At 38.2% G+C, this 12,004-nt stretch overlaps 1 protein-coding gene and 1 pseudogene across 11 annotated transcripts in view; one reads left to right on the forward strand and one right to left on the reverse strand.

Moving 5' to 3' along the window:
* The window catches only part of ANKS1B (ankyrin repeat and sterile alpha motif domain containing 1B), a 1,163,098-nt gene that overhangs the window by 1,057,429 nt on the left and 93,665 nt on the right, over positions 1-12,004 (reverse strand). The window lies entirely within an intron of this gene.
* On the forward strand, positions 11,503-11,887 carry LOC106735951 (40S ribosomal protein S24 pseudogene; annotated as a pseudogene).

The following is a 12,004-nucleotide window of genomic DNA, read 5'->3' on the forward strand; positions in this document are numbered from 1 at the left end:
TCTTTCCAATTAGTATTACTTTGTAATATATGTTGAAATAATTTTACAACTCAACATAATGCAGTATTTTCAGACACTCCCCAATTATCGCCTCAGTTCCATCTCAGATTATCAGGCATTAGAGTCTCATAAGGAAAGTGCAACTTAGATCCCTCATGTGAACAGTTTACACTAGGCTTTGCCCTCCTATGAGAATCTAATGCCACTGTAGGTCTAACAGGAGGCAGAGCTCCGACAGTAATATGAACAATGGGGAGTAGCTGTAAACACAAAAGAAGCTAGGCTTGCTCACATGCCACTCACCTCCTGCTGTGCAGCCTAGTTCCTAACAGGTCCTGGACCAATACCAGTCTGTGACCTAGGGTTGGGGACACCTGCTCTAATGCTATACTGTCTAATATGGTAGCCACTGGCCACACATGACTATTCTTAGCCCCTAAAGTATGGCTATTCCAAATTAAGAGGTATTGTAATGTAAAACACACACCAGATTTCAAATATTTGGTATAAGAAGTGTAAAACAGTTCATTAATAATTATTTATACTGTTCCATGTTGAAATATGTATATAGGACTAAGTAAAATACATTATTAATTTCTGCTGTTTCTACTTTTTAAAGTGTAGTTACTAGAAAATTTTAAATTACACGTGTGGCTCGTATTACATTTTCATTGACATTGAATAAAGCACTCCTGGTTTAACAATATGGAACATTTGGAGACAACAGACTAAACTTTACATCTCAGACTATACAATACACTTACTGAGTGATTTTGAGATTATTAAATATTGCTAAGATGAACATTCCTCACAGTTAAAATTAGAATATTATATCTACAGGGACCAGCAGATGGTGTAATGGTTACGTTGCTGGATTCCCACACAGTTGACCTTGGTTTGAGTCCTGCAACTGGCAACTTAAACACAAGGCAGGTGTGTGTGTATGTGTCCAGGATCTCTAGAGGAGAATGGAAGAGAAGGGATTGTGGCACGGCCATTCCCCGCCCACCTCCCAGGGGGGTGGTTTCTCACTTTCTGTGTCTCTGTCTCTCTCTACATCTTTCCGGCAAGCACATACGCCCTTTAGCAAAAATCTCTTTTAAAAAAAAATTATACCTACAATATAGGACTTTCAATAGGTTAAATAATACATAAAGACATAAAGGATCTAATAATGTGTCAATAGCCACTTAATGTTAGTGTCTATTTTTCTCCTTCCTCAGAGTTCATTTCTCTGTTCATTAAGCTAGAGTTAAATTCCCATAGTAGATGTGTAAGTCCTGATGCCTGCCATGCCCAGCGTGTTGGTCTAGGTTAACACAAACCCCATGACCAGAAAAGCAGATACAGGCTGATGGTCACTAACTAGCCCAAGGTGAACACTTGACCCAAATATGACCTATTTGTGGTTTAGCCAGTGCACAGTTTGATACAATGAGCTCCAGTAGTGAATCAATAATAATTTGCTAAATCAGTTATCTTTGCTCCCTGTGGAGTTCATCCTAGAAATAGAGACACACTGCTTAATAACAAGAGGATAATAAAAAGAGATAATGAAGAGATTATGGAGAAAAAAGCAGAAGAAGCAACAGAGAAAAGCCATTCATTTACTCATTCCTCAAATATTAATGATGGGCTATTTACTACATGTTATATGACCCAAAAGAGGGAGACTAAGAGAGGAATAATTCCAAGAGCTTTAAGAGATCCAGACACCTTTCAGTTCTAGTCCACCTGTCTCTTTATAATATATCTTTTTTGCTTTAGCTTGAATGGATTAAGGTCCTGTCCCTTGAAACCAAAATGACCTGATACAACTTCACAAGGGAAGACACGGAGGGGTGCCTTTTTTGTTAGAGTTTAAAAAAAGACAAAATATGTCTTGCTCTAGGTAATAACTCAAAACCAAAAAAAAAAAAAAAAAGGTTTCCCTCAAAGTGTAAGTTCCTTTCCTAAAACCGTTAACAGAAAATAACAAGTGAGAATAGCAAGAAGCACTGACCCCTAAGTATTCCTTTATAGAAACACTACCAAAAATATGCTTTTAAGTGCTTTACCTGTGCTGCATAGAAATATGTACCAAACAGAAAAAAAGTCTGCCAACTACAACTCGAGGCTCTAGTACTTATTAAAGACTTGTTTTTATTAACACAAATGCAGTGTGCTGCTTCAGGATCCCCCCCCAATTCATTAAGATATTTATTTATTTATTTAATTCCATAGGTGGTGGTTGTTACTATTATTATTATTGTTGTTGTTGTTATTTAATTTTACCAGAGAGAGAAAGAAAAAGCGAGAAAGCAAACCCCCAGGTCGGGAGCTCAAACTGTGGTCGGCCATGTGGGAATCCATCCACCTGCTTAACCACCATGACACCTGGTGGTTCCATTCCACCCACTCATTTGGTATGTCAATATATTGGCCTCACTAAAATACTTTGGGATTCTAAGGCAAGGAAGAAATGTCCTTATTCTAGACAGGCTCGACAAACAGGCCAGAGTACAATTACATAAAGAACAACAACCACTGCTAGTCGTCTCAAACTGTACCTATTTTGACAAAATGACACCTCAGTGGTTTCAGTCGGGATTAAATACGGATCTTACCTCTTAGCTCTAAAGTTCAGCTCTGAAAAAAATGGCTCACCTTGACAGAAACACTCAAGGCTGATTTGTAAAAGGGAATTTACTTTCCAATTATGTGTACCATCATGCTAAGAACTCAATGCTGGTTTGTTTTTTGCGTTTTAGCCATAGGGTGCATGAGCTCACCAGAGAGACACAGAGAGACAAAAACTGAGAAATTATGCCCCAGAGGGGATGGCACGCAGCAATCCCCTCTCCTCCATTCTCCTCTTGGAATTCTGGGAACCCATGCACACATGCCCAAGTGTTTCAAGCCACTGGGTCTGGACTTGAACTGCAGTAGGCCATGTGTGAATCCAGCAACGCAACCATTACACCAACTGCTGGACCCCTCAAGGTTGATTTTAATCATTCCTAGTGGACCCCCCTTCCATTGGCCCCACATTAATGATCCTTCTAGAGAAGAATCACTGTTTAACACTTACTCTGTACCAAGCATTTTTATATAAGTTACTATTTTCATCCTTATGACCAAGGTAGGTTGTGTCACTCTCTTTGAAAATGATTAATTGGATGCTTGGAAAGGTAAGTAACTTATCCAAAGTTCCTAAGGAAATAAATGTCAAAGTACAGGAGCTGCACAGGGCTGTCTTGTCCTCCAATACAGAACTTTTTAAGAGGTTAAATAACAGGTAAAAGATTTAATAATGTGTCCTATAATCAATAGCAGTAGACATTCCTTTCTACTCCCCCCTCCTTCCTAGTCCATTTCCCTGTTAAGTTAAACTTCTGTAGAGGACAGATCAGTCCCCAGTCATGGTCTAGGTTAATACAAACCCCATGACCAGCAAAGCAGATGCAGACTGAGGGTCACTAACTAGCCCAAGGTGAACACTGGCCCACAGTGACCTGGAACACTACCTTTCTAGGATGACCTCTGTCTCTGAGAAGTCAGGTTTAGACTTTGGGTATTTCTTATTTTAAGAGAAATATTTTTGCTCAAAGATCCCAAATGAACCAGCATTCATTTTTCTAACACTCTAAACTCTAAATGCAAATGTCTACGTTTTTCCCCAATCCATATAAATGCCTTTGGTTCTTGAGAAAATCCACACTAAAGGGAGGATATTTACCAAATCACCAACAGTATTTTCTCACAGATATAATCAATGGAAATATAAGTTTCTGCTTACTTTGTCAGACTGTCAGGACATGTTAAAAGAGGAAAATTTGGTAATAAATTATTAATAGAATCTATAATGAACCGAAGTTCAATCCTTTTATATTATTTTAGTAGCTTGTCAAACATATGCAAACTAGAACTCCAGTGTCAGAAAAGAACTGTAACGGGCCCAGCTGCTGTAGTGAAGGTAGCATGGTGCCCCTGCAGGTTGGAGGCCACATGATCAAGAGCACTGTCATCCCCAGGTTGGCCTGGAGAAGCAGCAGATACAGACATACATGGGCACCCAGAACCCTTAAGATCTGGAAGGCTGGGAAAAGGGAATCAAGGCATGACAAAATCTTGTCAAGGGTGATTCATTCTCTCTCTCTCTCTTTCTCTCTCTCTCTCTTATTGATAGTTTGGGGAATCTAATACAAATACCATTTATTTAAATGCAGATTACATACTATAAATCAAGCTAAATTATTCACATACATTTTCTGATTTAGTCCTTATACAACCAAGTTAAACAGCTGAATAATCAAAGTATAAGGAGAAGATGCTGTGATCAGAGATAGAGAAGTTTCATTTAGTAACTTTGCAGGGGAAGCAGTAAATGCCTTTGGTTCTTGAGAAAATCCACACTAAAGGGAGGATATTTACCAAATCACCAACAGTATTTTCTCACAGATATAATCAATGGAAATATAAGTTTCTGCTTACTTTGTCAGACTGTCAGGACATGTTAAAAGAGGAAAATTTGGTAATAAATTATTAATAGAATCTATAATGAACCGAAGTTCAATCCTTTTATATTATTTTAGTAGCTTGTCAAACATATGCAAACTAGAACTCCAGTGTCAGAAAAGAACTGTAACGGGCCCAGCTGCTGTAGTGAAGGTAGCATGGTGCCCCTGCAGGTTGGAGGCCACATGATCAAGAGCACTGTCATCCCCAGGTTGGCCTGGAGAAGCAGCAGATACAGACATACATGGGCACCCAGAACCCTTAAGATCTGGAAGGCTGGGAAAAGGGAATCAAGGCATGACAAAATCTTGTCAAGGGTGATTCATTCTCTCTCTCTCTCTTTCTCTCTCTCTCTCTTATTGATAGTTTGGGGAATCTAATACAAATACCATTTATTTAAATGCAGATTACATACTATAAATCAAGCTAAATTATTCACATACATTTTCTGATTTAGTCCTTATACAACCAAGTTAAACAGCTGAATAATCAAAGTATAAGGAGAAGATGCTGTGATCAGAGATAGAGAAGTTTCATTTAGTAACTTTGCAGGGGAAGCAGTACATAAATTAGCACTGAGTGAGTTCAGAAAAGCCAAGGAGAAGAAGTAGAAAGTTCACTGAAAAATAAAAGGCAAAAGGGAAAGGACGAAACCTATAGATAATCATAGAAAATTATTCATCTGCTCTTTTACTTTTATTGATTTGAATTTTATGGACATTACAATTAAATGGAAACATACCATCCATAGCATTCTGCCTCTGAACACACATCCTTTCATTGAACATAATGGTTTGAAGTTCATTCTTTTCAAAGCATGTATCAGAGTTTACTCCTTTTTATTGCTGAATAGAATTCTGTTGTGGAGATATATCCCATTTTATTTATTCATCACCGATTGACAGACATTCGGATTAGTTCCAGGGTTCAGCTATTACGAACAATGATAGTATGAAAGAAACTTCATGAATATTTGAAGAGAGTTTTCAAAACGTTCACAGAAAGGCCAGCAGGTGGCATGGTGGTTAAAGTGCTGAACTCCTACATGGCCAACTGTGGTTCAAGTCCCAGATGTGGTAGCTTGCTTTCTCTCTCTCTGGTGAGTGTAGATGCCCTACAGCAAACTTATAAATAATAATAATTTTTTTTAAAGTTCACAGAAAATGAATATTATAAAAGGACGATGCAGGGGTCAGCAGGTAGCATGGTGGTTAAGGCACTGGACTCCCACATAACCAACCGTGGTTCAAGGCATGAATCTAGCAGCTTGAAAACACCAGATGTGTGTATTTGCATGCCCAAAATCCCAAGAGGAGAATAGAAGAAAATATATAGTAAAAATAAATAAATAAAAATAAAATGACTACGCATGGTTTTCAATTTCTTTTTTGCCCCAAAATAAACTCATATTTTCATCGCATTTTTCTCATGAACTTTTTGAGGCCACTTAATATGAGTTTAATTTATTTGGGTAGATAACTAACAGTGGCATTGTTATATCATACAGTGAGTTTGCGTTTAAACTGTTACGTGACCGTAAGGTTGTTTCCTAAAGTGGCTATACTATTCTACATTCTTACTAACAATGAAGGTTCCAAGTTTCAATATCTTTGTGAGCTTTGTGAACTTCTGTTATTGTTACTCTTCTAAATTTATAAACAACTAAATGTTGTGGAGTTAGGGTATATACAATAGATGTTTAGTAGCATCTCACTGTGATTAATTTTCATTTGTCTAATAACTGTCTTGAGCATCTTTCCATGTGCTTATTAGCTATCTGTAGATCTTCTTTGGTGAATTGTCTACTAAAATCTTTACTATTAAAAAAAAAAAGGGAGGAGGGCAGTCAGTGGCATGGTGATTAAGGTGACTAGATCCCACATGGCTGCTTTGCAGTTTGAGGCCTGGACCCAGTGGCTTAATAAACATGCTGAGCACATGTGTGTGCATGCCAAAATTCTAATAGGGAGAAGGAATGGAAGGGAAAGGATTGCACTATGACCATGTTCCATGGGGTGTGATTTCTCTTCTTCTCTCTCTTTCCAGTGGGTGCACATTTTTTTTTAAATAAAATTTTAAAAAACTTTGGACCTTATTTTGATACCGATTTGAATGACCCAACTGTAGAAATAAACCAACTGTAGCAAAATGTTTGATGATAAAATTGTTGAAATTTGAACATGGAATGTATATTGATATTATTGGGTTTATTTTGGTTTTCACAACAATATTATGGTTATGCTTTCTGAAAAAAAATCATTATCTTTTAGAGTGATACACTAAATAATTTATAGATGAAATGATGTGAGGTTTGTGATTTTCTATGAAATAATCCAGAGGAGGTAGATGATTGTACATAAAAGGTCGACCATATGTTGGTAACCGATCATTACTGAGGCTGAGAAAAGAATTCACAGGGACTCATAATATTATTTTCTATATTTTTACATGCTTGCAATTTTCACAATAAGTTTTAAGAAACAAAATGCTGACACACTGAATGCCTGCATTAACCTATTCACTCTCTTACAATCTACTAAATCACCATAAAGGAATAATTAAAGCATGACCAATGAGAAGACAGAGATGGGGAGAGAAGACAGCAGCAACAAAATTCTGGAAGGAAGAAAGCAGATGGTTGAACATGAATTTGAGATACCTGGGCCCCTAGTCAGAAGCCGAAAAATCTAAGTAAGCAACCTGATTTACACAGCAAAAATTTCTATAGGGAATAGGTGCCTCTGGCAGTGGGTTTGGAGGTGGAACTAAACACCGAGGAGCAGCTCAAAGTTTGTTGTTGATTCTTTTTTCTTTTTTCTTTTTTTCCTAAAGGACCTTCAGATTTTTTTTTCTATGCTATACAGTCACAACTACCAACTACAACCATCCTTCCCTTACTCCAGCAGAAGATTTTGGTTTATTTTCTGGAAAGAGTTGTCTGGGATGAAGAAAAGTTATTTCAGTTGAAGATGAGGACAAAAATACTATAATGAAGAGAATTAAGTAAAAGTTTATGGACTGAATATAAAGACTTCTTCCTTAATTCAACACCTAAAGTGCTCAAAACAGTCTAAGAGATAAGAATTTAGAAAATTTGTTCCAAGAGAAAAAAGCTAAAAGGGTTGACATTGGAGGATCCCCCACTCCTCAGCCATATCTGTCTCACCCATGCATACAGACTTCTGGTCAGCTTCAGAGAGACCAACTTCAAATTAAAAGGGACAGCCGAAGGTCTTAGGACATTTTAGAAAAGCCCCAAACAAAAAAATAAAAGCAGAAGTGAAAACTGAAGATATTTATAAAATAATCAAAGTGGAAGATAAGCTAATGAAATTTCCCAGAGAGTAAAGCAAAACAATAAAAAGAGATGTAAAAGATCATTTTATCTGTCAACCTGGCTGGGCTACCTGTACTCAGATATTTGGTTAGACATTATTTTGCATGTTTTTAGGAAGCTGGGTTTTTATATGTTTGCTTATCTGTTTCTTGTTTGTTTGGGGGGATGATATTAGCATTTAAATTGGTGGATTTTGAGTAAAGCAGATTGTTCTTCATATGTAGGTGGGCCTCATCCAATCAGTTGAAGGCCTTAACAGATGGAAGACTGGCTTCCCTCAAATGAAAAAGAATTCTGCTAGCAAACCACCTTCAAAATATGTATCAGTTAGGACTCTCCAGAGAAACGGAATAATAGGATACCTCTATCTAAAAAAGACTTATTATAAGGCATTAGCTCACATAATTACAGAGGCTGAGAGGTTTCATGATGTGCTGACTACAAGCTAGGGATCCAGGAAAGGAAAGCTCACGATAGTTCAAAGGTCTGAAAACCAGAAAGAGGATGACATGAATTCTGATCTAAATCTGAAGGTCTTGAGAACCAGAAGCACCAAGGACAGGAGAGACTGATGTTCTAACATAACCAGTCAAAGTGAATTCAATCTTCCTCCACCTTTTTTTGTTCTATTCAGGCCCTCAATGAAATGGATAATGCCCCTCACACTGAGAGGATCATCTGCTTTATTCAGTCCACTCATTTAAATGCTAATCTACTAGGTGAGCATGCCTGTCCAAAATCCCACACAATCACCCTCCCAATCATACCCAGAGTATTGTTTAACCAGCTAGCTGGGCATCCCTTAGCCCAGTCAAGTTGACCCATAACATTAATCATTCCAGACTTTTACTTATCCTCTTGATTCTGGTGTTGTTGTTGTTGTTGTTGTTGTTTGGTTTGGTTTGGTTTGGTTTTTCTGGATAACCCTAGTAGTACAGAGAAGTAGTACATGATAAAGGTAAAAAGAAAAAAGAAAAAAAAAAAAAAAAAAAAAAAAAAAAAAAAAAAAAAAAAAAAAAAACAAGGTACAAAGCCATGAGGTCAACATCTAAATAAAAGGACATCTATTGTAGAAAGATCTAGGAAAAAAAATAGTTGACCAAATAACAAAAAATTGGGGGACCAGCGGATGGTGTAATGGTTATATCACTGGACTTCCACATAGCCGACTGTGGTTCAAGTCCCAGACCTGCCAGCGAAAAACTCATGCCAGGAGTGTATGCATGTGTGCCTAAAATTCCCAGAGAAGAACAGAAGAGAAGGGATTGTGGCATGGCCATTTGCTTCACCCCTGGGGGTGGGGGGGGGGAGGGCATGACTGCTCACTTTCTGTCTATCTCTCCAGCAAGCACATGTGCCCTATAGCAAAAATCTGTCTTTAAGAAGAAAAATAAAAATTATCCCAGAAGAGAAAGACATGAGTTCCTAAACTGAAAGAGCCCACAGAGGACCAAGCACAGTAAACAAAATAGATCCACACTATCTACTTTACACGCTAACATAACTCCCTTTAACAAAGTGAAAAACTCTTAGAGTAACCGGTGTAGAGCTTCACCTTCTTTTATATGGAGTCCTTTGGTTTGGGAAAATACTTCTGAAATTCAGGAATAGAAAAGGGACAAGAGCAGGTAGGACTCTGAGACACCTACCCTTACTTCATTTACTGAAGCTCTACTTTTATCTCTGTACATTTGAGATTTGGAGATAAGTCTTATTTGTTTTACTCGCATCAATTTTATTGTATATATTTAAAGCATACATCATGAGACTTTGATACATACTCATACACACATAGATACATGGTGAAATACTGACTACAATTGAGTAAATCAACATATCCATCATCTCACACCGTTTTGTTTTTGTTTTTGTTTGGTAGTATAAGTGCCAAAAACCTACTCTTCTCACATTTTCAGTGTCATACAATACTGTTAACTGCAGTCCTCACTGCACAATGGGTCTCTAGGCTCATTTATCCTACATAGCTGAAACTTTGTACTCTTCACCCTCCATCTCTCCATTTCCTCAGCATCCTTAACCCTTTGTAACTATGTTTCTACTTTCTTTGTAGTCAAGTTTTGTTTGTTTTGTTCATTTAGATTCCATAGATGAGTGAGATTATGCAGCAGTTTTTCTGTGGCTGGTTTACTTAGCGTAATATCCTCTGCATCCCTGTCGCAAATGACAGAATCTCTTTTTAAGGCTAAATAATATTCCAGAATGAGTGTGTGTATGTATGTGTGTGTGTGTGTGTGTGTGTGTGTGTACACATGTGACAATTTACTCATATTTTTTTCTTTCTTTTTTTTTTTTGGAATGGTTTTTGCTATAGGGTGTGAGCGCTTGCTGGAGAGATAAACAGACAGAAAGCAAGAAATCACCGCCCACGTCACATTCCCTTCTCCTCCATTCTCCTCTCAGGATCTTGGGCACACACGCACGCGTGCCTGGAGCGAGTTTAAGCCACTGGTCCAGAACTGGAACCATGGTTGACTGCACGGGAGTCCAGCCGCATAGCCATTATGCCATCTGCTGGTCCCATATCTACTCATCTACTGATGAGTATTTGGATTATTTCCATACCTTGGCTATTATATGTAAAACTTCTTTCCTTGGGACCCGCAGTTGGCGTAATGGCTATGTCACTGGACTCCCAAGTAAATCAACCGTGGTTTGAGTCCCAGACCCATTGGCTTAAACTCACACTGGGTCTGTGTGCATGCGTGCCCAGGATCCTGAGAGGAGAATGGAAAAGGGATTGTGGCATGGCCATCCCCCCGGGGGAAGGGGGATGATTTCTTGCTTTCTATCTCTCTGTATCTCTGTCTTTCTGGATAGTGCATGGCCCTATGGCAAAAACTTCTCAAAAAAAATTATTTCTTTTTACTCTACAAATATACGAAGAGTTGTATCTGGTCTAAATTCCAAACAAGTTGCCCATGACCAAAGCTATCTATGCCCTGATGGTTCACGTCTCATCTTTTCTCCAACTTCCAATAACGACATTGAGAATATTATGCTGTACTCTATTTTGGGCTTTTGCGATCTGTTTTGAAGTTCAAGGGAAATGTACCAGATCCAAATAAGCAATCCTGTTTTCTTTTTACCAGAGGGCACGTTTACTTGCCAGAGAGAAACAGAGAAGCAGAAAAGAGGAAAAAGAGAGGGAGAAAGCACTACCGATAGGGTGTGCCCAGTCCCTTCTCCATCCTGTCGGGATTTAGCACACACAAGTGCACGGAGTTTTTCAAGGCACAGGGGCCAGAATTCTAACCAAGTAGTCAGCATGTGGGATCTAGTTCCCTTAACCATCAGGTATGGAGTCAGCTCCAAACAAGTACATTTTAAGTAAACTTTTGGAAGATGTTCTATATTCATGAATAGGGGCTCTCTGTGCCTATAAAGGGTAAGCAATTTTATTTATTGATGGGTCCTAGATCACTGAAAATTAATGCAAAACTACTCTGTTAAGTACACAATTTCCTGGGGTTTCAGAAAATAATTCATTTATTTATTCTATTTGTGACTGTTGTTTTGTACAAAAATCTGTCTCACAGAGATGCCTGAAATATTTCCATTGAAATTTCTCTGATAAACATTTAATTCTCCTTAAAAATACAGCTCTTCTCCTCCCAGGCTGCTTGAGGATACACCACCATCACGAATGACACAGTAACTATCCGAACCAGGAAATTCATGACCAATCGACGACTTCAGAGGCAACAAATGGTCACTGATGTCCTTCACCCCAGGAAGGCAACAGTGCCTAAGACAGAAATTCGGGAGAAACTAGCAAAGATGTACAAGACCACACCAGATGTCATCTTTGTGTTTGGGTTCAGAACCCATTTTGGTGTTGGCAAGACAACTGGCTTTGGCATGATCTATGATTCTTTGGATTATGCGAAGAAAAATGAACCCAAACATAGACTTGCAAGACATGGCCTTTATGAGAAGAAAAAGACGTCAAGAAAACAGCGAAAGGAATGCAAGAACAGAATGCAGAAAGTCAGGGGGACTGCAAAGGCCAGTGTTGGTGCTGGCAAAAAGTGAGCTGGAGATTGGAGAACAGTCGAAGGAGTAAAGATTCTGTGATAACTATCTGTGGTGAGTGTATGGATTTTTCATGAGAGGATTAAAAGACTAAAAAAATTTTATGTGGGAAAAAAA

This window comes from Tupaia chinensis, unplaced genomic scaffold (assembly GCF_000334495.1).
Source record: "Tupaia chinensis unplaced genomic scaffold, TupChi_1.0 Scaffold000054_1, whole genome shotgun sequence".
NCBI classification, from domain to species: Eukaryota; Metazoa; Chordata; class Mammalia; order Scandentia; family Tupaiidae; genus Tupaia; species Tupaia belangeri.